At 47.3% G+C, this 25,441-nt stretch overlaps 1 protein-coding gene across 4 annotated transcripts in view; it reads right to left on the bottom strand.

Moving 5' to 3' along the window:
- Positions 1-25,441, bottom strand: part of LOC119433758 (neprilysin-1-like) — a 741,141-nt gene that overhangs the window by 451,255 nt on the left and 264,445 nt on the right. For all 4 annotated transcript variants that reach the window (XM_049659302.1, XM_049659303.1, XM_049659301.1 and 1 more), the window contains exons 13-14: positions 15,517-15,629; positions 5,973-6,031 (exon numbers count right to left, since the gene is read on the bottom strand). The gene's annotated coding sequence lies outside the window, so the exon portion shown is untranslated. The remainder of the gene's footprint in view (positions 1-5,972; positions 6,032-15,516; positions 15,630-25,441) is intronic.

The raw sequence follows: 25,441 nt of genomic DNA, 5'->3' as shown, positions 1-25,441 counted from the left end.
CTTTCTCTCAGTGCCTACATTGTTGAATACACACATTCTTAACCATTAACTTGGAACAGCAGAAACTTACAACATCGTTTTTATACCAGTGTGCTTGTTTCAGTGCTTTTGCTGTTGCCGATTTAGCCGGATTCAGGAACTTATCTCAATAAACTTGTCTAATACGGGTGTCACACAGTGCACTTTTCATCGCGATCAAGCCCGATCCGGATCAAATTTCACGCTTGTGATTGACTCCTTTGCGCAAGCTGCACGAGGAAGCCAATTGCAGTCGCGAATTTCTATCTGGATTGCGCTTGATCGCGATAAGAAGTATACCTGTGACACCGGCATTAAGGAATTGCCCCTCTGGTATACTCGTTAGAAAGTTTGCATTGCTTATAAAGTAGCACAAGTGCCATCCCAATTTAATAATTGTTTTACCGGCAATTTCGCAATGTTATACCACCCCATCTTTCAAAATTCTTAAAACATATCCCCAATAAATTTCATTCTCATAACTCAGTGCAACAATAGTGAAAGTGTAGAATGAGCCCAAATTCTAAATCTCACCAAAAGATTCTGGACTGATGTCAGATACGATTTATACCAGCATAACCTAGATCTGATAAGTGACAGTGACCGTTTTGTACATATCTTGTCAAAGCAAGCAGATCTTATTCCTTGTCGGGCTGCTCAGGCTGCATTTTGCCACAGGCTCCCATGTGGTGTAGAAATGCCTCCGTCTCACAAACTCGTGACATTCCTAAACAATAAGAAATGTTCAGTGTATTCCAATCACTGCTGAAACTGCAAATTTGTGATTGAACAACACCGCGTTAAATTGCGAAAAGGCCTGATACAGCCAGATACATGGTTGTACAAATATCTCATTCTGAGATAACGGGAAGGTATTTAACCTGTCATATGCATGAAAACATACAAACCACTCAACACACGAAACACAGGTTGTCTTGACAATCTATAAGCAGATACATTTGCATACAAGCTAAAATGTGCTCATGGGTCAGACAGAGCAATCCGGCGCCGTCTCGCGCAGATCTTAGCTGCGAAGACAACATGTCAGCGTACTTCTAGAAATATATACAGGATTTCTTGCTGAGAAATTACGTACAGAAGCGGCGACATTCGCAGTTTCAATCTTTGTGCCCGTTCAGACTAAACGATCTCGGCGCTAGTATACTTCATAACAGAAAGCAAAAAAAAAACAATAGATGAAGCTCTTGTTTGAGGGTAATTTTTATGAAACTTTTCGCCTAAACGTGTACTATTGCTATAACAACGAACGTTAGGAAAGTGCTTTTATAATTTATTTCGCCTGTACAAATCATCTTGTGCTCCGCATAAACAGGCACACTACACGAACCATAAAAATGCGCCAAGCACCGGACTTACCTTTTGAGGCGTACTCGGCAAACGCTCCTTCATGTCAGGTCCGGTGGCATCGACTGCACGAACGGTCCTTCCGGCATAAACATTGTTGAAGTGCGGCTGAACTACAGCACGTGATAGCACAACTTCCAACGCATTCTCCGTGCACTGTGAACCGCTGCGAGAGCGGCGAAAGTACCAGAGGCTGCTAATGAGCCGGGGAACAAAGAAAGTGCGAATTGACAGAACTACGATGACCAACAACACCGCACCGCACGAAAGATACAGCTAGCTATCAGCGTTGCACAGGCCCAAGGGCTTAGCGAACGCTGATCAGCAGAAAAAAGCACATTTTCTCTCGGCAAAGCGTAAATATGACTAAACTGCCACATCGACCGCCCGCAATGCAGCCTATACAGCGCTCACATACTGGCAGCCCAAATTTCCTACACTGGGCCGCTATAACGTAAAATGATTCCAAACTGTTTTGATTCCAATTTCTGCAATCAGCCTCCACGATTGGTCAAAACATTTTCGGGCCACTCCCAACTTCGCCTGTCTGTCACGCGACGTCACGAAAACCGCGATAGCTCCCCATCTGATATAACGTGTACACACTGATTATGCATGATTTAACCACACAAAAGAAAAATAATCATTCCTAATTGGAAGCCTTTTCACCATTAGCCCTCTGCTATTTGTCCAATATTTTATGGCTGCGCCCACTTCGCCTCTATGTCACGCGACCTCACAAAACATCAAAACTCACCACGTCAAAGTGACGTACACGCGAAAAAAATGCATTAATATGCCGAACAATACTGAACATTTTTCTGAATACCCACAGGCTGCCCCGTTCCGAAAGGAACAGAAGATGGCTGCCCGCCGATCGCTCAGGCCCTCGCTACTTGCACCTACCGGTGAGCATGTATTTATTTGCGCATGATAAACCTTTTTGCGTGGCAGTAAAACGTTATCGAGCCCTTTCGGCATGCATACGACATTACTCTGCCAACTCTTCCTTGCTGAGGATCCGTTTTAGCGGCATTCTTTTCCTTCTGTTGCATGCCGCCGCGATTTTCGAACAGCCGCCGCAAGCTAAGTAAGGCGAAGCGGACCATTCGGAAAAGCCAGCACCACCCTCTTTATGCGGTTATCTATTTTCACTGTGCTGGTTCGGCCCCACTGAAACCCTCTCCACTAGAGCGTGCTCTTCGCCTCTTGTTAGCTAATTAGATAAGAAAAACCGCTGAGTGTAGACAATGTTAATGGTTTTGAAAGCGAACAAAGGTGACCTATAAACGAGGAGAGTGTTTCATTGGGTAGTTCAGACAGCGCTGCAGGTTACCGCCCGATGCTTGCGTCGGTCGTTACGTAAATTTGACGTCAGGAGTTTGGAATCAAAGCAGTTTGGAATCATTTTACGTTATAGCGCCCCTGGTAACATTTTGACAGCCGAACACGGGAAAATGACGTCGTTTCGGCATGATAGAGGCAGTGGAAGCTTTGCAAGAGATTGATAAACGTCATGGCGGCCATGTTGTTTACATCGTCGTCTACCCTGTCACCTCTGACAACGTTGATCTCTGGCTTCCCGGTATGGTGCCCCACGGTAATCGTGATCGCATGGATGGTGGCGGCGGGTATTCACATGTTATGCGAGTGATGCGGCGTGTTTCAACAACGTTTCTTTCAACATCGAGGACAGCAACCTGCGGAGCAGCCCTATCAACCGCTCAGGGCCGTTAAATCGCAGCATATCGTCGTTTGGTTTGCGAATGTTTGTGAATCCAACAAGGTGTTCGTGTTTTAAAGCGGCGTTATGGACGACACATTTGGTGTCGAGTGGCGTCATTGACACACTTTGTTCTGGTTTGTGTGCCGTTCAGCGGATGTATATAATTCATGAGAAGTGCAGTCTCTTCATCAGACGCTGCTGCTACGCCGGCTCAATTTGCGTTCTAGCGAACGCGCGAGAAGGTCCGCGCTCTCTGTCGCGAGTGCTTTCGGACACTGCTTGTGTGTGTGTGTGTGTGTGTGTGTGTGTGCGTGTGTGCGTGTGTGTGCGTGTGTGTGCGTGTGTGTGTGTGTGTGTGTGTGCGTGTGTGTGTGTGTGCATGCGTGCGCGCGCGTCTGATATGCGTTGTTATTGTGTCAGCGATTTGCAAAAGTGTTATTTTATTTGTTGACGGTGTGGATATTGATATTGTTGGATATGTTTGTTGTTGTTGTTGGATATAATTGTTGATATTGTTGGAGATGGATATTGTTGACGGCGCCAGGATATGCTGCGTGTCCGTCATTTAACAACCCTACTTGGATGTAGGGACATTTTGTTCCTTGCTCTGAACCATCACTACACGAACTACTTCGTTATTTCTCCGTTCGTTTCAAATTTAGTTTTGTGTAGTATATACAAAGATAATGGTTACCAAGTGCCCATGCTAATCTCGTTTTTGCCGCTGTTGAGCATATATGAGGATTTTTTACTACATCAAGCTCTCTCAGCATACAGTGCACAAGTTGTGAAAGACTTAGTGCAAATAATTTTTCAAGCAGCAATTTTGCTGATCATATGACAGTTTTAGTGATTGATGGTTATGTAATTTCGTTATTTTTAATTTTTTTTCTCTGAAAGTGCGATAGATTTTGCATGCTGTATTGGCTATTTATTCACCAATTTATTTACGCTTTGTTTGTGTTTTTTTTTACATGTGGACATGCGTGGCCACAGTTCATACCTGCCTGCTACAGTTTGGCATAAACAGGCAATAACATCCTCTCAGAATATGGACTATAAAAAGTGACTAGCAGATTTGATATTCTTGTGGAGGCTGTGACATAATTACTAACCGGAACAAGACTAACGTAAAAAAAAGGTGGGATAGGACAGAATGTTCTGTCCTGTCCTTCCTTTCTTTCCGTTGTTCACGCTAGTAACTATGTCACAGCAACTGCATCAACACCAGCTAACCAAACTTTCTTCGTTAATTACTCGTCTTGTGGGGTGCACACTTAGCTGTTTGGAATATGTGCAGCGTGCGTTACTACCTTTGAATGATATCTCTGACCCAAGCAATATGGTTAGGATGTTACAAAGCACATGCATCTTCTCTTACTGATCAAATTGCATGAAATAAAATCATTTGCCAACTCGTCCTTGTTGGATGTGTTTTCCATTAGCTATAATCATGTCGGTGGCTTTTATTGTGCATAAAACAAACCTATAGCATTTTTTTCTGAAACTGTGAAAGTACCCAACCCTATATTGTATTAAGATCTTTGGGTGATCTCTGAACAAGAGACGAACTCTCGGACAACAGCTTTCGGCTGTATCACTGTCAGAGTACGGTTATTGGCTGGTTGAGCAATGCCTCACACGAAGGCAATAGTATTGCCGTAAGTGATCATCCGCGAATATGTCCCCAAGTGAAAATAATTGCATCATTAGGACTGACATGAGCTTTGATAGGGATGTGTGTATCCATTGTATGAAATTACAGAAACTAAACGCTGGAGCTCTTGTTCGCTCTGCAATTTATGCTGGTATATGTGTCAGAATAGTTCGACGTCATCATACAGTACATTGATTATGCGTTTGCATCTGCTACAAACGACTCATCATAATATCTCGCTGTCATTCACGAGCTTATGTATGCACTACGACTTAGGTGCATGCAGTTTGTATGCAGTGCACAGTCATCGTCAAAGATTTCGTTGCTCATATGACCACCGTGCATACACATCACAGGCTATCTCGCACACGTCGTACATAATCTCGCACACATCTCACGCATTCGCACATCTCGCACATGCATTCGCAAAGCACCTCCCATAGATCTCGTACACTTCGTGAAGTCTACGTAGCTCATGCGTGCAGATCTCGCACATTATCTACGATATCTCGTTGAATATGCGTAGCACATTTCTCACTTCTCGTCAAATCTGTGCGATATGCATACATCTCGCACATTTCTCGCACAATTCGCATACAAATTTTTCAATAGGGAGGTTAAATGAATATTAGCTGCATGCTGCTGTTTCCTGTTCTTTCTGGCAAAAAAGCATGTAGCACAAAGAAATGTGCCGTACGTGCAAAAGTGTTTAAATCTAGCAAAATACTGGCTTTTCCTGGCTGGCAAAATTCTCAAGCTGACAACGTTTAAAACACAACCACAATCATTTCGACTAACGTTATTTCAAAGTTTTAGGGGATCTCAGCAGAATTGTGAAGAATGCCGACTTGCCAGCCCACCTTTATTTTGAGCGTCAGAACCTAGTAATGCGTAGAAGGACATTTCCGAGTAGATGATTTCCCAACCTGTAGGGTAGCATATTCCTGATATATTTGCTCACGATTTCACATTTTATTGATACTGGAGAAATGCTGACGGTAACTGTTTAGCGTTGTGGATATGTTTGTTAACCGCTCAACACGAACAATAGAGAGCTAACTTCGGTCATTGTAGTGGAGATAGAGGATACTTCTGAAACTATCCTTTGTGCAAGCTAAAAGAGGACTGCTTTCAAGTATTTTGTCAAACACCAGCTTACACTCGTATTCGCCGCAGTATAGCTTGTTTTGTCATTAGGATGCTTACCAATTTTCCACCCATACTTGTGGTGTAATGGGCGACCATCTCTTGGACTGTGGTCCCAACTACATGCATAACGAAGGAGAAACAAGAAAACAATAAGTACAAAATAGTCAATAGGTTTTTGTAGCACGATTGTTTGAAAAGTTTTGCCTTGCAGTAGAAAATTGCAGTTTTTTATTATTCTTATCTCCAAAACTAAGCTACTTAGGATTGCAAAAGTAAACATTGTGAGCGTGGTCCATGTTTATATCTGGTATCACAAACAGTTCGCTCATGAGTATTCGGACCCAGCCGATTATTATCAGTTGAGTAATAGCTTAATGGCGGGCACCGTTCGGTGCTAAGGAAGAAAAACAACTCTGTAGCAAATTTCTTTTACATGGTGAGCCATAGTTTCAGCGGTTTCAATGAGAAATTACGTTTGTTAGAAATCTGGTGCATGTTGGTCGTATGTGATTATGATGATTATTATTATTGTAGCGAAGAAGAGAGACGCTAACGGGTTCAGCACTACTGAATCAAAACTATAGTGGGTCGAGCGTTCTTGATCGGCAAAGGCTCTCGTGCTTGGAAGCTGTTACTGCGCTGACCGTTGACGTTGCGCTGCTCCAAGCTCTGCCGAATAAACACCTTTAGAATTGGTGGATTGAGCTGGGTAACCTCAGACAATCATCCTGGAACATCGATCCCGTACCCTACCATTTACCATGTCCCAAGACGCCTCCGAGCAAATGCCTCATCCCGTATCCACTGCGTGTCCCGGGGTACCACGTCACCGCGACCCTCCTATCTACACAGGAGCGGACGACACTGACGTGGACGAATGGCTCACGCTGTATGACAGGGTAAGCGCCCATAACAAGTGGGACGAAGCGCACAAACTGCGCCATGTTCTGTTCTACCTCGCTGGTGTGGCCAGTCTGTGGTATAATAACCATGAAACAGAGTTTCAGACAGTCAGAATTTAAGACTTCCCTCGCCGATGTATTTGGTCGCCCTGCTGTTCGTAAGATGCGTGCCGAGCAGCGTTTGCGAGACGAACTCAACAGCCAGGTGAAACATTCACCAATTACATTGAAGATGTCCTGGACCTATGCCGGAAAGTCAATTCGACTATGGCGGAATCGACTCCAAAACATCCTGAAGGGCATTGAGGACGACGCCTTTAACATGTTGCTGGCCGAAAATCCTCGCTCTGTGGCCGACATAATCCTGCTGTGCCAGAGCTATGAAGAACTCCGCAGGCAGAGATCACTTACCCGTCGATCTCTCCACCGTGACGAGCACCTCGCTGGTTTGGCTGCCATGTCCGACCAGACATGTTTGCTCGCAGAAATGAAGGCTTTCGTCCGCGAGGAAGTTGCCCGACAACTCTCGTTGATGGATTTCGCACAGCCGCAGCCGGTACACGCACCAACGCCGAGTTTTGCACCTCCGATTCGCCGCGCCATAGCGTAAAAAATCAACGACGTTTTGCCTGAGCACCACCAGCACGTTCCGGCAGCTGCGCCTCACAGCTACGCTGAAGTCATGACCAGGCCCCGACAGATCCCGACAGCTGTACCACTCAGCTACGCGGAAGTCGTCACCCAACCCCAACAACTCCCTCAACGGGGCCCTCTCACCTACGCCGAAGTACTCGCTATGCCTCGACCACAGCCTGCCATGCAATCACTTCTCCAGCCGCCCCGTCCAACCTGTCCTCCCACATGGATGGGACCTGTCGCAGCGACTCGGTGGCGTAGAGCGGACAATCGGCCAATATGTTTTGCGTGTGGCTACGCAGGACACGTCGCACGCCACTGTAGCCGCGTGCGCTACACCATATGGGCCAAGTCATATAGTGTCATATGATGCCAAGTCATTTTCACCGCGCGCATATTACGATGATGAACCTCGTGCTGCGTCACCACCATTCCGCCGGTCTGTCACCATCCGCTGCTCACCTTCTCCACGTCGACGCTTCCCATCACCGATGCGACCTCGTCGGGGAAGAGGAAAACTAGTCGTCACAGTCCATGTGGCAAGGGCTGCGACGCCGTCGAAAGTCCTTAACGTAGCCCGACGAATGTGATAGATGTGTTAGTTGACGGTGTGCGCATATATGCCCTCGTACACACGGAGCCGCTGTATCAGTTATGGACGCAAAGCTTTGTCGCTTCCTTCGAAAGGTCACGACCCCACTTGCTAGATTCTGCCTCCGCACAGCAGGCGCACAGCGTATTGACGCGATAGCGGCGTGCACCGCTCGTGTTCTCATCGAGGACGTTGTATACGCCGTCGAATTTATTGTGATTTCATCGTGCTCCCACGAAGTTATCCGGAGGTGGGACTTTCTCGACCGCCACAATGCCGTCATTCATTGTGCATGGACCGAACTAGAACTGTCGCCGATATCAGATATGACGCTTGCCGATAATGCTTCTTTTGTGAACAAACGACACCAACGTGCCTCCGAGCTCGTCAGTGATTGTCGCTATGCATTGCATCTGCCTCTCTGGCGCCGTCGCACTACTTTCTCCATCCGGCCGCTTTTATAATCGAAAAGGGCTGCTGCTACCTTTTGCGACAGTGAACGTCAAAGAGGGCTCCACAGTTATTTTCTTCTGTAACCCCTTGTCAAACCCTGTGATGCTGCTTCAAGGCGAATGTCTTAGGCATGTGGAAGCGATTAACGCCGTACAAATTACGGATGCTCCCAAAGACACGTCCAGTGCCAGTTACAGCTCGCTAGGTTCTGTCTCTACGTCCGACCCTTTGCCCACAGCCACAAATGTGTTCGATTCATCTATTGGCGATGGTGTCACCCCAGCTCAGCGATCTCAGCTTCTGCGCATCTTAGAAGAATTTCGTTCTTCTTTTGATGTCGGGCACCCTTCCCTGGGCCGGACGTCTGCTGTCACGCACTATATTGACACTGGCTCCCAATCGCCATTGCGGCAACGCCCATATCGCGTCTCTGCCGCATAACGTCATGTGATTAATGAGCAAGTCGACAAAATGCTTCACCGCGAAGTGATCCGACCCTCAAACAGTCCTTGGGCATCTCCTGTCGTCCTTGTTACGAAAAAAGATGGCTCTGTACGGTTCTGTGTAGACTATCGGCGCCTGAACAAGATCAGTACGCAAAGATGTATAGCCGTTACCGCGAATTGGTGACGCTATTGATAGCCTACAAGGAGCTGAATTATTTTCATCTCTAGATTTACGCTCCGGCTATTGGCAAGTGCCCATGGCTGACGCCGATAGGCCGAAGACAGCCTTTGTCACACCTGACGGCTTATACGAATTTAACGTCATGCCGTTTGGACTTTGTAATGCGCCAGCAACCTTTGAACGCATGATGGACACAGTTCTGCGCGGCCTGAAATGGCACACGTGTTTATATTACCTAGACGACGTTGTTGTATTTTCCCTTGACTTCACCACTCACCCTCAACGCCTCCGGCGTGTTTTGATGTGCCCAACAAACGCTGGCCTACAACTCAACCTAAAGAAGTGTCGATTTGCAGCGCGGCGGCTCACGATACTGGGTTACGTCGTCTTGAAGGATGGAATCCTCCCCGATCCAGCCAAACTTCGTGCCGTCGCCGAGTTCCCGAAACCGACGTCCGTCAAAGAACTGCGCAGTTTTGTAGGCTTGTGTTCCTACTTCAGGCGATTCATTCGTAATTTCACCGCGGTCATATCGCCCCTGACGAAGCTCCTTGGAAGCAACGAACCCCTCCATTCGTGGTCATCCGAGTGCGACGAAGCGTTCGCAAAGCACCGTCGTTTGCTGACGTCTCCTCCCATTTTACGCCACTACGACCCAAGTCCACCTATTGAGGTACACACGGATGCCAGTGGTGTTGGCCTAGGCGCTGTCCTAGCGCAACGCAAACAAGGCTTTCCTGAATTTCTTGTGGCATATGCAAGCCGTACGCTTACTAAGGCCGAGACCAATTACACCGTCACGGAAAAAGAATGCCTGGCGATCATCTGGGCGCTTACTAAGTTCCGGTTCTATTTGTATGGTCGCCAATTTGATGTCGTCACGGACCACCATGCATTATGCTGGCTGTCGTCATTGAAGGATCCCTCAGACCGTCTCGCCCGCTGGGCACTTCGATTGCAGGATTACGATATCCGCGTACTTTACCGCAACGGACGCCAGCATGCTGACGCTGACGCCCTCTCAAGTTCGCCCTTGCCTGACGACAATGCCTGCTGCTCACTATCCCAGCTTGACGTTTCTTCCATCGACATTGGGACCATCGCTTCCGAGCAGCGCAAGGACCCCTGGATTGCCTCCATCATAGACTTCCTTGCTGATCCGTCATCGCAGCCAACCACTCGTCCTGTGAACTATGTCCTCCTGTGAACTGTGTAATATAAACTGTAGAGCCAGCTTCAGACATGCGCCGCCGTGGACGAGACATTGTCCCTGTCGACCGTCTAAAGCCTTACTACGACCTCTCATCGTGACGAACGGTTAGGTCGCCGGACGGATCCCTTATCGCTCCCGGGGGTGATTGTATCGAAGAAAACAGACGCTAGTGGGTTCAGCGCTTCTGAATCAAAACTATAGTGGGTCGAGCGCTCTTGATCGGCGATGGCTCTCGTGTTTGGAAGCTGTTACTGCGCTGACCGTCGACGTTGCGCTTCTGCAAGCTCTGCCGAAGAAACACCTTTAGATTATTATTATTATTATTGTTATTATTATTATTATTATTATTATTATTATTTGATCTTATTGGCTCAAGGGCAAAGTGTGGCCAAAGAGTGCCAAGACACTTGTATGTCGCAATTCGTTGGTGCGTTCATTCAATTAAACTTTGTCTAAAAATATTGCCTTTTATTTTTGAAGAAGAAATCTGTAATGCTGCCTTAACTCCTACAAAATTCAGAAACCCAAAGAACATAGCTCTTGTGCCAGAAGGCTGAACCGGAATTCCAGCGAGTACAGTTTTTCTTAGAAATCAATGTTGCACTGAACTATATTTCAGTACGAAATTGTTCCTCATGTGCCTGATGGGATCATCAGCATAGGTTTTATAACATCACGTGACTCTGACTGCACACAGACTTTTTCTGTAAATGTAAATGCACCTGGCCCCTCGTCATGTTTCGAATCCCCCAGGATATGGACGAGCGTTTTCAGATAGTCTGAAAACACTGGGAAAATTTCAATGAATAGCGGATTGGAGCTGCCAAAATTATGCCAGGCGAATTCTTAATAAAGAAAATTCTCAGACACATGGGCACATTACGGAAAAGTGTGAACGGACAAGCGCTCTTCATACTTGTTTATTGTCAACTACAATGTTTGTACTGTGGGAACGCTGACGTGATTAGCGGCATCAGAGCCAACTCTGGACATAGAAGACGAGGGACACGCGAGCTGTGGCGCGAGGTACGCATGAGCTGCGGCTGGGCACCCTTGGGCTCGGCCGACGGAGAGTGGAGCCTGCTGGCATGGACTGCGGGATCGAGCCGCTTCCCACACTGGCGCTCGTAATGTTGGGCCCCGGCTGCGTTCCGGGATGGACCATTGTCGTGGGGAAGGCTGACGGTGCCCGCTCCACGGCCAGTAGCGACTCCTACCCCGGCCTGGTACGTGACCGATTCCGCGGTGCGACCGGCGCACCTCTGGTGTTCGGTGACGAGCGCTTCCGCCGGCTCCTCCTCGGTCGCCGTCAACGAGCCTGGCGTGGGACCTGGTGGCGGTGTGGTTTCCCACGCGCTGCTGCAGCTCCCGGCGCCGCCGTTCGAGAAGGGCACAGCCGGCGCAGGTGATGTCGTGAGCGCGATGGCACCGACATACCTCAAGAGCGGCTCCGTCCCTCGACGCTGCAGTCCGTGGTTTTACACAGACAGCTCGAGAGGACGTGGTGAGCGGTATCCAGTATTCTGGTGAGATTTCGGTAGCTCGAGGCCACTTGCCAACGGTAGCGGTGGTGGCACCGTTCGAGCGATGATCGGGGTCATCTGCGATCTTCCCCTCCTGTCACTTGCGTGCTGCGGTGCGGTGCAGTCTCCGTGGTGGCAAGGCAATAAGCAGGTGGCGGCTCCTTCCGGCGACCTACTGCGTGCACTCGTCAGAACGAGGTCGGAGAGGAAACTAGACCAGACCAGGTCAGGGGACGTTTTAGGGCCTATGGGTTCATGCAAGACCTCCACTCCAAGGCTGCACCACCTGGTCTGCCCAATCTTCGTGAGGAGTCCGTCCTGGAAGCCAGCCAGGTTTAGGGCCTGCGGGTTCCTGGAAGACCTTGGTGACTCGGACGCTGCCGGCTCCGCCGATCCTCGTTCGGTGCATTAGCAGTCTACAAGGTTCGCCCGCCGGTAGGGGTGTCTTGCCGTCGCTGCCAGCCACCGTAGGGCAGTGAGGTCAACGCCAACTGTGGACGAAGAAGACGAGGGACGCGCGAGCTGTGGCGCGAGGGACGCACGAGCTGCGGCTGGGCGCCCTTGGGCGCGGCCGGCGCAGACTGGTACCTGCTGTCGTACGTGGACTGCGGGATCAAGCCGTTTCCCACAGGATCTAGCCGGAACATCTAGCCGGAACAAGCTTGGAACATTTCCTTGAATTCCGATTTCCATTTTGTAGTAGCATGTGTACATTACTAGTTATTCATGTAAGCAATGAGGTGCATCAGAAAGTTAAACATTCACATTTTTTCTCGTACATGTGCGCCCTTAGCATTTGGAACCGAATGTACAATAAAAGAAGCAGAAGAATCTGCTTTATTCAGTGAACCAAACGCGTACCACTAATGGGGGAGCAAGCCTCAACTCGTGCAAACATCGCCCAACGCATTTCATAACAATAATTATCTTATCAAGGAAACGTTATGAATGTAACCCAGTGACCTGCCGTTTCAGCAAATTATTCAATGACTGGGAAGCACTGATCGATTTTTCTGTAAAGCACTCCACGCAGTTCCAAATTAACTCTTACTGACTTACTTACTCGACAGATTTAGCCACAAGCCCTAGCTCTTAGCAGAGCTTCAGCACGATGGAACACGCTAAATGATTTGAGCTAAAGTTTGTGCAACAACTGTAAGAAATGCGTGCGGGTCGTGCAGCGATGGTGGGAAATGTTACGCTGTTTCTATCATCTGCACTTATACAGCTTCATGCTACGTATTCAGCCGAACACTAAACAGAAACTTGCGTCCCTCACCCAGAGTACTACATTTCCTTTTTGCACACGATTATTAAGGTTTAAGTGTTATTCGCAGACACAATTATTATCCAGGTGTGACCCTATCAAACAATATTTTAAGTGTTCATGTGTTACTTTTACGGTTTCATCTACAAGCAAGAGACTACAATTTTTGAGAACTCACTGACATGCTGTTCCGCACCACGTGAAGCTATTTCTGCGGCATTCACCGCTCCTAAATTGGAATGTACCACACCCATTCAGAATCTTTATTTAGAATATCTAACAGATGACCTTGATCGATTCCAAAACTTTGCCATCAGGTTTGTTCACTATTCTTATTCGCTTGGCCTCTCTCTGTACATAATGCGTGAAAGCAGAAAACAACTTCTCCGGTCACCGTCGTCTTACTTATGGTGCTGGCTGCCCGATTCACAGCGCTAAACAGCGCCATAATTACGAAATTGTATTCAGGTATACTAAGAGGTATAAAATGAAGCACATTGTAGGTCAGTTCTGGCTAACACAGAAGTAAGAGCTACGTGGTCATTAGGAGTTTCATGTAATGTGACAGCGCGTAAGGTTAGAAAATGAACAAGAACAAACAGGCTAGCGATCGTCGCGTTTGTACCAGTTTTTCGTTCAGTCCTATCGCACTTTCAGAATGCATAAAAAAATCACAGCATATCCACGAGGTGAATGATGATGATGGGGCGAAGCTCCGGAGGGATCATCGGTAAACCGTGAATACTCCGAGTAATTCGCCCAGTATATGATCAAGTAAACACGTGAGAAACAGTGTGTGTATATATACAATACGTTTTATTTTCTTAGACGCTTCTTCTTAGATGCTTGGTTTGCGGAGTCCCTTCATTAGCACGGCTTTGTGGTCCGTGAAATGAAGGGATAACGGGTGGACAACGCCGCTGCTTCGCGTTAGCGAACGCCTGAGTCTTCGCGCCGCAGCCGTGCCGCTTCTGCCTCTCGTTCTCGCACTACGGGGTCTTCGCGCCGCCGCCACGCTGCCTGTCGTGAAGCCGTGGCCTCACGGGCTCTCACCGCGGGATTCTGCCTGCGAGCGCGCGCCGCCGCCGCCTTCCGTGCTCTCCGCTCCGCAGCCTTGCCTTTCATCCGGCGACTCCGAGCGAAAGAGAAAGCGCGCCAAGAGCGAGCACCTTTTATTATAACACCCCTAGCGGTAACCCGTCGCACTGCGTGGTAGGTTTTCTCATCAACTATACGAAAAACTAGCGCCATCTAGTGACATTATATACACTTTATATATATATATATATATATATATATATATATATATATATATTATGATGATTTATTGGCGTCCCCTTTGAAATGCGGCGGCGACAAATAGTCACCTAGCCTGCTTGATTTAATCAGGTATACTATACATGTTCTTTAGCATTTTTGTATACCTCTCATTATTTTTCTTTTTCAAAAATTTACCTTGTACCGCTGCCTATGATTTTCAGAGATCAGGTCGTATTAATCTTTTCCCTGCTTTTTTTTCCACCAGTACTCTAATCATCTTTTGCTGATCTCTACGGCTGATCTGTTTGTTTCCTTCCACTTTAAACCCAAGTGCTTCTGGGAGTTGCACGTTACCTACGGTTCTCGCTGGGTGGATCCCGTCGCATTCCATTAGGATGTGCTGAGTGGTCTCTGGATCTTTACTGCAGCATACGCATGTCTCATCTAGTTCCGAATATTTGTTCCGATATGTTTTCGTCCTTAGGCAACCGGCTCGAGCCTCAAATAGCAAGGCACTGCCCTTTGTGTTATCGTACAGATTTTCCCTTCTAATTTCTTTCTTCTCATTCTTGTAAATCTCCATTGTCCTTTTTGTTTCCATTCTTTGCATCCAATTCACGGTCTCTATTTCTCTCTCTTTCTGATGACCCCTGGTTGTCTATTTACAGTTTCGATTATCCTGTACTTGGTTGCCAACTTCCTTGACCTCTTCCTCCATTCTGTGTCCACGCTTTTCATGTAGAGGTACTTGTGCACTTTAGCCGCCCATTTATTTTCATCCAAGTTCCTGAGCCTTTCTTCAAAACTAATTTTGCCTCTGTGCTTCTCTGACTTCAAAAGAGGCCTAACCCATGTCACCCTGCACTGCCTCATTTGCATCATAGAAAGATCGACACTTACGCCATCTAGTGAACACTTCATAAAACTACAGGTTGCTACCACTTACGCCATCTAGTGAACACTTCATAAAACTACAGGTGGCTACATACTACATCGGAGGAAGGACAGACCCACGCCCTAAGGAGCTTCGCCCCTAAAACAGTTCTGGATTTACATTTTCAATTGGTCTGAGGATAAACGCTTGGCACAGTGCACCTCACTTCATACTTTAGAGCACGCATTACTCACCCCAAATCGCCCTCGAATGGATACTTAAGCTTCCGCAATCGCATTCTGTATAAGTTTTCTTGAATGTGGTACAAGGCTTCTGTGAATGAAATATTCCAAGGAAAGAATGGTACCTATAACGACAAAAATAAAGTTGATAACGTTGGGGCGAAAAAATGTAGGCGTATAATTAGGAGCTCTAAGTCCTCATGTTTTCTTGGCTCACCTAAATGTCGTCTAGAAAATAGGCATTTCAGTTGGCGATAGTTTGCTTGCATTATATGCTTGAGAGGCAGTGCTATTATATTGATTCCCCTACGCTACAACCAAACACAATGTATTTAAAGTGTCTTTAACTGCGCCAAAACAAATATATACTGTAGCGCGGAACGAAGCGCTAAATGCATATTATGGCATACTTGAGCTGTGTAACCAAATTAAAGCTACGAACGATATTGGTAAAACAAACTGTCTTCCCTTGTCAATATTGTCTAATATTAGTTCCGAAAATTCGCAGAGTCGCCTTCATACGCAACTTGCTGCTCTAAAGCCTGATGCAGAAGTATGGTTCACCACCATTTGCGCCTTTCATTCCTACATCTGTGGCCAAACTGAACTGCCACGAGCTCGCTTTGTCGCTTTTCCATGCATAATCCTGTTACGCGACGCGATAAACTCGTCGAATTGTTTCAAACTGTTTGACGTTGTTAGCAAGGGAGATGTACCTTTTGGAATGTGGCTTTACGGTTAGTATATCGGGCTATTGTGCTGGCAGAGCACAATGTGAACCCAGCATCAGTCATGTATTCTTTAAGCGAAGCTTCCTTTGAGAACTTTCCCGGACCCTCCTGATTGTGACAGATAATGGCTGCCACTGCGGCTGTCTTGCTAAGTAGCTTACACACAAAGAGCGTTTAGAAGTTCGAAAGCACATGCTGAAATCTAGTACACGAGGGGAACTTTTCTGAAGCAATTATTTAAATCTTATCAAACCAAGTGCGTTGTATACAAATGGCTTTTAAACTATAGCGTTCAGCATGTAATCCTGTGCAAAATTCTGTTTATGCCCCAGACTGATAACATCTATTATATAACGTTATGTTTATGTTTACGATCTGCCGACATGCAAACAGCCATTCATATAAATGTACACTGTGAGACTGCACACAGTAATGCCGCGAAAAAGAAGACGGTGTTGGTTGTGTGACAAGGGGAACCCACTCAGGACAACAACAACAACAACGACAAGGGGAAAACGGGGAGTACAGGTACAGGTGCCCACAAAATAACTCGGAACGCCGGACCGGTGGCCGCTCGTCGGCGGAGCGCGCCGATGAAAAAGTAGAGCGAGGGTCTGCGCATGCGCGGTCTCCCTAGCAAGCTCACTTCGCTCACCAGTGCATTTAAATAGGTGTTGCCTTGCCCCGAAAGAATAGCGTTGGGTGCCTCTTAGCGTTGTCCCAGGGGGGCTGCGCGGATGCGCTCTCTAAAGCGCTGTGTGCGCGCGTGTGCACGCGATGGAGCATAAGCGCTCGTGCGTGCGTGTGAGTGGGTATCGGCGCCTTTTAAAGCGAAAGGATTAATTGACTCATTCGCGGAATGTGACCATCGTCGACAACACTTCCGGTATCAAAAATCAGAAAGCGGCATACTACAACTCCACCGTTCAATAAAGTATGTAAAAGTGAATTAAGCACCAAGTGGCCAAAATAATTAAGAGTAATTCAAGTGTCCCAAATACTAATTAAAATTAATTAGGGTAATTAAGAAAACGAATACACGGACATCATGCGACACCTCTATTAAAGCGTGCTAATGTGAATTACTAAGTAATTAAGAATAATTACGAATTAAAAGTAATTAAGGGTTGCGAACAGTAATAGAAACTACTACTTAACAACAATTCGAGACTCCGTGACAACACTGGTCACGCCAAATTAAGACTAATTAAGAGTTCCAAAGAGTAGTACCTACTAATTAGGATCAATTCAAGACTCCGTAAGAGCAAGTAAGAAAATTATTAAACCGAATTATGACCAATAACAGTTATCAATTATTTACCGAAATAAGCAAACAATCGCAAATGAAACGGCGTCAACGCATTAAAGCTTTCGCCGTCAAAGTCGTCTTAGCAATCGATATGGGACTCCACTGAATGTTTTTTTTTTCATACGCATTTAACGCACACAGATGAACACCCCCTTGATTAGCAACGTATCACCACACTGAACAAAAAAAAAAAAAATTGAATGCTTGCGCCAACCAACGCAGACACGTGATGAAATGTTAGAGTACTCCCTACTTAAACAGCCGCGAAGCGGCCAGATTTCGTAAATAAGTAGCGCACTATGCGATGTTCATTGTTACTGCCATGCATTGAAGATATACCTTTATAACAGTGCCGCATGCATAAAATGAATTCCTGTGCATGAAATTGGCATGTTGAAATGCGCCGTGTGGTGTCATTTTGGAAACTTTATTACTGCCCGCAGTCATCCTTGTTCAAGGAGCCGTCGTGTTAAAATTAAAGTTGTGATCTTATTCCCAAGTTGTAAACGCGTCTCGGAATATAATTGAACAAGTACTAAAATACATCGCGCAACACAATAATCGGGTTCAAAAGTGTGCTGCAGTGCTGTTATAGGCGGGCCGTGGCGCTCGCCGACATGAAAGATAAGCTATAAATTCATGGTTTATTTAGGCGAAATAATTAACTCAGATATGCAAGACATTAGGTATAATGAAAAGTAGAGCATGGTGAGCTCACTGGTCACCAGTCTGCTATAAACGCTCATGAATTCCATCCACCCAAGCTATCCAGAAAGCTTGACTATCGCTTAGAATGAATGCAGATTCCGACTAGAATACGACACAAGGATTGCGCGTGCGTTTAGAGATTACGCTACATGGCGCGCGAGCACGCTGTAGCCTTCAGGCACCGATACCTCCCCCCCCCCCCCCCCCCCCCCTTCTTCCAGATGTGTTGTCGCGGTGCTAAGAGGAACAAACCGTACGTTTTTGGACGCAAGGCAACGCTTATCTAGATGCACCAGGGAGCGCGGCTTGCTTGCTAGGGATGCCGCGCACGCGCAGACCGTGGCTGTATTTTTCCGCGGATGTGCTCCGCCGACGAGCGGCCAACGGTCCCGCGTTCCGAGTTATTTTGTGGGCACCTGTACGTTCATATAGAAAAAGGAACTCTAAAAGAAATACTCCTTTTTTTCAAATTTTGTATCTGCGTTCCAATGAAAGCTGGCGGGCGTACGCGTCCATACGTCACATATGCTACGCTTCCCTACGCATGCGCGAATTACCCAAAAAATGCTCATAATTTGAGCATGGGGCAGTTGCGCTGTGAGACCAGCGTTTTTTCTCGCTATGGCCTGGCTAGGGTTTGTTCGCCTGTTTTTTGTGTTGCCTTTTAGTTGCACTGCAGTGGTTTTACCAAACGTTTACCATCACGTTAGACCTTTTTGGCATCAATGCATCGAAGTTTTAGAGCGTGCATTTGTCCACTTTGTTTGCATATCGACATTGCTTCCGAACAACCTACACTTTAAGAATTGCATTACATTTTTCATAATGCAATGTTGGACCACAGAAAACGACTATACTAGGTGTATATCCTAAGAAAGCTCATAAAGTTTCAACAAGGCGACAATTCTGGGCTGCTACAACAACGCAGAAAATCCAACCGCTTCCCACTTCTCACTTTGGATATACACTCGTGTTATAATAAGTAGCCTGACATTTCCAGATAAACAACATCCTCTTTCACTAAGGATGCGAAGCACCATTTTTTTTCAGTTGATTCCCTTTTATGTGTGCACCTAATAAAATTGAGACATTGGTAGTAGTAATAATTAGAAGGCTGAAAGATTGCTGGAAGGGAATTATTTGCTGCATCGATCTACGAAAACAACAGCGTATACCCCCGCAGGGGCGTCTGCGCAGCAGGCGTTTGGTGAGTTGCGCCACCACGTACCCGAGCACACGAGGGTTGGACCCTCCCGCGTGTAGCCGTGCGCGGCTTAGCCGTGTCCGGGGAAAAGGGGATCCTGGGGGTTGAGCCGATGTCGGGTGTTTGGACCTTTACGGCCCCTCGGCGGAGGCAACACACCTCTTTGGCCTCTGCTTCACGTAGACGGCACCCCCGGACTGACCCACCCGGGGGAAACCGGTGGTCGCCTTTTCCTGTCCCCCTCTCCAACCTTTTGCTTTCCTATCTCCTTTCTTTTACTCTCCTATCATCTCTTCTCTTCCGTTACTTCCAAATTTTCACAGGCGGCTTGGGTTAACCTTGTGTATGTGCCCTCCCTTGGGTATAATATATTAGGTTATAGTGGCAATGTACGGTTGGCGCCTGCAGCCTTACGCGTTAAGTGCTGCAGCGTCCCCTAGTTGGGCTCCGTGGTGGGTGGCCGCCATTGCCGCCGAAATAAAACAAACCGCTATGGGAACACCAGCTTTTCCCCGCATACTTGATCGTCATCCTCTAAAGAGGGGACGCACCGATGAACTTTGCTTATCTTTCAACCGACCAAAAGACAACTATCCAAAATACCACGTTGTACACAGTGAGAACTCTCAAAAACCGGCCAGATCAATTTCACCATTCATTGTTGCGAAATCCTTAACCGAAGCTTTAGGGTCAGGTTACAAAGTGATCAAAATGGCTAGCGGAGACCTTCTTCTTGAGGTCCCTCAGAAACAGCAGTACGAGAAACTCAGCAACCTTGTGACGTTCGGCAACATACCAATTTCTGTATCACCACACCGATCAATGAATAGCTCACGCGGAGTCGTATCAGAAGCAGACCTCCTAGAATTATCAGAAGCAGAACTCCTGGAAGGGTGGAAAGATCAAAACGTCACCAATGTAAAACGTATCATCATCAGACGGGACAACAAAGAAATCCCCACCAAACATCTTGTGCTAACATTTGGATCTAGCGTTCTGCCTGAAACAATCGAAACAGGATACATTAGGTTAACTGTTCGACCATATGTCCCTAACCCTAGACGGTGCTTCCAATGCCAAAGATTCGGCCATGGCTCACAGAGCTGTCGTGGTCAAATAACTTGTGCAAGGTGTGGAGTACAGGGCCACTCCTCCGATAACTGTACTGGCACTCCTCACTGTGTGAACTGCAGTGGTGACCACGCATCCTACTCACGTTCCTGTCCAAACTGGAAAAAAGAAAAGGACATAATCACCCTAAAAGTAAAAGAAAATATTTCTTTCAAGGAAGCCCGTAAGAGATGCTCACTTTTCCACAGCACGTCTTATGCTGATGCGGCGCGTCGGGGGGCAGCGTCGCAGCGGCCACTGCCACCTGCCCAGCCCGCACACAGCGAGCTGTCGCTTGTGGCCCCTGCCCCCGGGGTGGAAGGAGCTAAGCCTACCCCACCCAACCAGCAAACAAGCCCGGCTACCCTAGGGTTACCGGCACCACAACAGTCCACGGCGGCATCGTGCGCTTCGCGTAGCGAACCGGCAGGACCGCCAGCAGCGCCCACGGTGGGTGCAGTCAAGGCTGCCTCACCCTCTCCGGCCCCTGCTGCCGCTGGCAACAGCCGGCGCAGCTCAGGCCCAAAGGCAGCCCCATCAACCTCCGGGCTGGTGGGCGCAAAGGTCTCGTCCTTCGCGGCGAGACTTTCTCGCGAAATTTCTCGCTCGCAAGAGCGCGTGTCCAGCGCCTCACATGAGTCAATGGACACTACACCCATCCCGACGGCGCATCAAGCGCCTAAGGAGCGGCGAGGCTCCCTCGACCGCTTCAAAAAGGACAAATCCCGCGTTACAGGGCCTGGAAAAGGTTCTGTAATCTAAGGCAACACTTCCTTTTTGTACACACAGCACCAATTTTACTTTCAGTATGGATACACAAATCATACAGTGGAACGTCCGAGGCATTCTTAGGAACCTCGATGATGTGCAAGAAATTCTCCACGAACACAATCCAAAAGTGCTGTGTGTACAGGAAACTCACTTAAAATCGGAACATGCAAACTTTCTTCGACAGTATGTTACGTTTCGTAAAGACCGCGATGATGCTCTTGCATCTTCAGGCGGTGTTGCCATTATAATTCAGAAAAGCATAGCGTGTCAACGTTTACCGCTGCAAACGCCCCTCGAAGCAGTGGCAGTTCGACTTGTTCTCTTAAACAAACTCGTCACCATTTGCTCGCTTTACATACCCCCACATTACCGCTTACACAAACATGAATTCCAGTCCCTAATAGACGAATTGCCAGAACCTTATCTTGTTCTTGGGGATCTGAATGCACACAGCGGACTGTGGGGCGACTCTCGCACCGATGCTCGAGGCCGTCTAATTGAAGGCTTTCTTTTCTCATCCGGTGCATGTCTGCTAAACAAAAAAGAACCTACATATTATTGTCTTGCAAACAAAACTTTTTCTTCTATAGATCTCAGCATAGCTTCTCCATCCATATTTCCTGAACTTGAATGGGAAGTTATAAAAAACCCTTACGGGAGCGACCATTTCCCCATACTGCTGAGAACACCAAGACAATACGAATCTCCACCACACGCTCCCCGGTGGAAGGTCGATGCAGCGGACTGGGAGAAATTCCAAAAACTTACCAGTACGCTCTCGTGGGCTGACATTTCATCACTCGGAATTGACGGTGCCGTCGAATATTTTACTAATTTCATAATTGATGCAGCTTTTAAATGTATTCCCCAAACAAGTGGACTTTCTAGCAAACGCCGTGTCCCGTGGTGGAATGAACAATGCCGGAACGCACGTAGGCAGCAGAACAAAGCATGGAGGCAGCTTCGCGATTTTCCTACTACTGAAAACCTCGTCAATTTCAAGAAAACAAAGTCCCAAGGTAGGAGAACGCGCAGACAAGCCAGAAGAGACAGCTGGCAAAAATTCTTATCAAGCATCAATTCGTACACGGATGAGGCCAAGGTTTGGAACAGGGTCAATAGAGTAAGAGGGCGACAAACACATCCGCCTCCCCTGGTACACACGCAGGGAGACAGCCTGGAGGACCAAGCTAACCATCTGGGTGCACATTTTGAACATGTGTCCAGTTCATCACACTATTCTCCAGCATTTATGAAATACAAAACAGCAATAGAAAAACAAAAACTAGACCGAAAGAGCACCGGGAACGAGCCATACAACTTACCTTTCTCTCTAGCAGAACTGCATGCATCACTCACCTGCTGCAACCAATCTGCCCCAGGCTCTGACCGCATACTATACGAAATGTTGAAGAACCTGCCCTCCGAAACGAAGAAAACCCTTCTCTGTCTGTATAACTGTGTATGGACCTCTGGCAAGATCCCCTCTGCCTGGAAAGAGGCCATAGTGATTCCTATCCTGAAGCAGGGCAAGGATCCATCGTCCGTATCGAGTTATCGGCCCATAGCTCTAACAAGCTGCATCTGCAAAGTCTTCGAGAAGATGATAAACCGCCGTCTGATACATTTCCTAGAATCAAACAAGCTGCTTGACCCATACCAGTGTGGATTTCGCGACGGCCGATCCACCACTGACCATCTGATACGCCTAGAGGCTCAGATTCGTGAGGCTTTTGTCCACAAGCAATTCTTCCTTTCTGTTTTCCTCGACATGGAAAAAGCATACGACACCACCTGGCGATTCGGAATACTAAGAGACCTCGCACACTTTGGAATACGTGGCATTATGCTGAATATCATTGAAAGTTATCTGTCCAACCGCAGATTCCGTGTCCGTGTGGGTAGCGCCTTATCAAGACCATATGTGCAGGAAACTGGAGTACCACAGGGTGGTGTGCTTAGTTGCACCCTCTTTATCGTGAAAATGAACTCTCTGCGTCTGTACATCCCACGCAACATATTTTATTCAGTATATGTCGACGATGTACAGATAGGGTTCACGTCATGTAACCTTGCAATCTGTGAGCGGCAGGTTCAGCTTGGTCTGAACAAACTGTCTAAGTGGGCAGACGAGAATGGGTTTCGGCTTAACCCACAAAAGTCCACATGCGTCCTCTTCTCCAGAAAGAGAGGTCTGCACCCTGATCCCAACATCGAGATACAGGGTGAGGGTCTACCTGTAAAAACGGAACACAAATTCTTGGGCGTAATTCTAGACCCGAAGCTAACATTTATCCCACATCTAAAGTACCTAAAAAACAAGTGCATGAAAACAATGAACATCCTGAAAGTGTTGTCTCGCACTGCGTGGGGTAGTGACACAAGATGTCTATTGAATCTCTATAAGAGCCTCATCCGATCCCGTATAGACTACGGTTCCATTATATATCACTCTGCGACGCTGAGCGCCTTGAAGATGTTGGACCCTGTCCACCATCTGGGTATCCGCCTTTCTACGGGTGCGTTCAGAACAAGCCCCGTAGAAAGCCTCTACGCTGAATCAAATGAATGGTCGCTCCATCTGCAGAGAACGTACTTATCCTTTGCATATTTCCTAAAAGTGAACTCAAACAATACGCACCCTACCTACACAATCATAAATGATCTGTCCAGTGCCCAAACCTTTCAGAACCGCCCCTCCGTGAGAAGGCCCTACGCACTGCGAGTAAGAAGTCTTGCCGAAGAAATGGATGTGTCGCTCCACGAGCACAATGTCATGCCCCCTCCTGTACAGCTGCCGCCATGGCAGTGGCAGCTGATTGACTGTGATCTGTCCTTCATTGAGGTTACAAAGCATGCACCGGTCGTACATATCCGCATGCACTTCCTTGAATTGCAGCACAAGTACTCTTGTCCAGAATATTTTACTGACGCTTCAAAGTCGCTCGCTGGCGTGTCTTACGCGGCGGTCGGTCCATCCTTTTCGGCTGCGGGAGCTCTACACCCAAACACAACCATCTTTACAGCGGAGGCCTACGCCATCCTGGCGGCGGTTAAACACATCAAACAGTTAGACATACCCAAGGCAGTCATTTATACTGACTCTTTGAGCGTATTGAAATGTCTAAAAACTCTAAGTAGGCACAGAAACCCCGTAATTGTAGCTCTTTATTCCACCATTTGCACCGCGTATGTATCGAAGCAGCAAATTGTGCTCTGCTGGGTGCCAGGGCACCGCGAGATCGAAGGGAATGAGTTGGCCGACAAGCTAGCCACATCCGTTCGCACAGACGCTGCCACTTCACCCATAGCTGTCCCTGTAATGGACCTAAAACCCTTTCTCAAGAAAAAGGTCAGGGCCTACTGGCAACGTCTGTGGGACAGAGAAACGAGCAACAAATTACACACTATAAAGCCTCAACTCGCTCATTGGCCACCAGAATCGAAGACACGCCGCACACAAGTTACACTTTGCAGACTCAGAATAGGACACACATACAGTACACACGCATACTTATTGTCCGGTGGCGATCCGCCTGTCTGTGATGAATGTGGCGAGCCACTTAGTGTACTTCACGTCCTCCTGCAATGCCCTGAACTGGAGCCTCAGAGGAAAAGACATTTTTCATTATCATTACGGCAGAATCTACCATTGCATCCATGTATGTTTTTGGGCAATGAACCTCTTTTTAAATACCAATCCGTTATCGCGTTTTTAAAGGATATACCTAACTTTCGTGTTATATATCCAGGTGACTTGTAGCACGGCCTCTCTGGAGAGGCCGCTGCTGCGGTATTTTATTAAAGAAACCACGTGCCTCCGGGCCTTTGTGTACAAAGGCTTCCGGTAGGCGTCGTGCTACTTTTATACTCTTAATACTCTAAGCACCATGACCATTTCTCATCCATTCACTACCCATAGATCATTCCACACGCCACTGCCATAATTCTATTCGATATATGTTTTACGCTTCTATACCGCGATTTGTTCTTAGGCCCCTTTACAGCCACATTGCATCCCGTCATCGGAACTCACTGATCATGGCAAACATACCATTCATTGTCTTGGCGCTCTTTGGCCACATTTGGCCCTTGCGCCACAAA

This window comes from Dermacentor silvarum, chromosome 11, assembly GCF_013339745.2.
Source record: "Dermacentor silvarum isolate Dsil-2018 chromosome 11, BIME_Dsil_1.4, whole genome shotgun sequence".
NCBI lineage: Eukaryota > Metazoa > Arthropoda > Arachnida > Ixodida > Ixodidae > Dermacentor > Dermacentor silvarum.
This window is presented reverse-complemented; position numbering and strand designations above follow the sequence as displayed.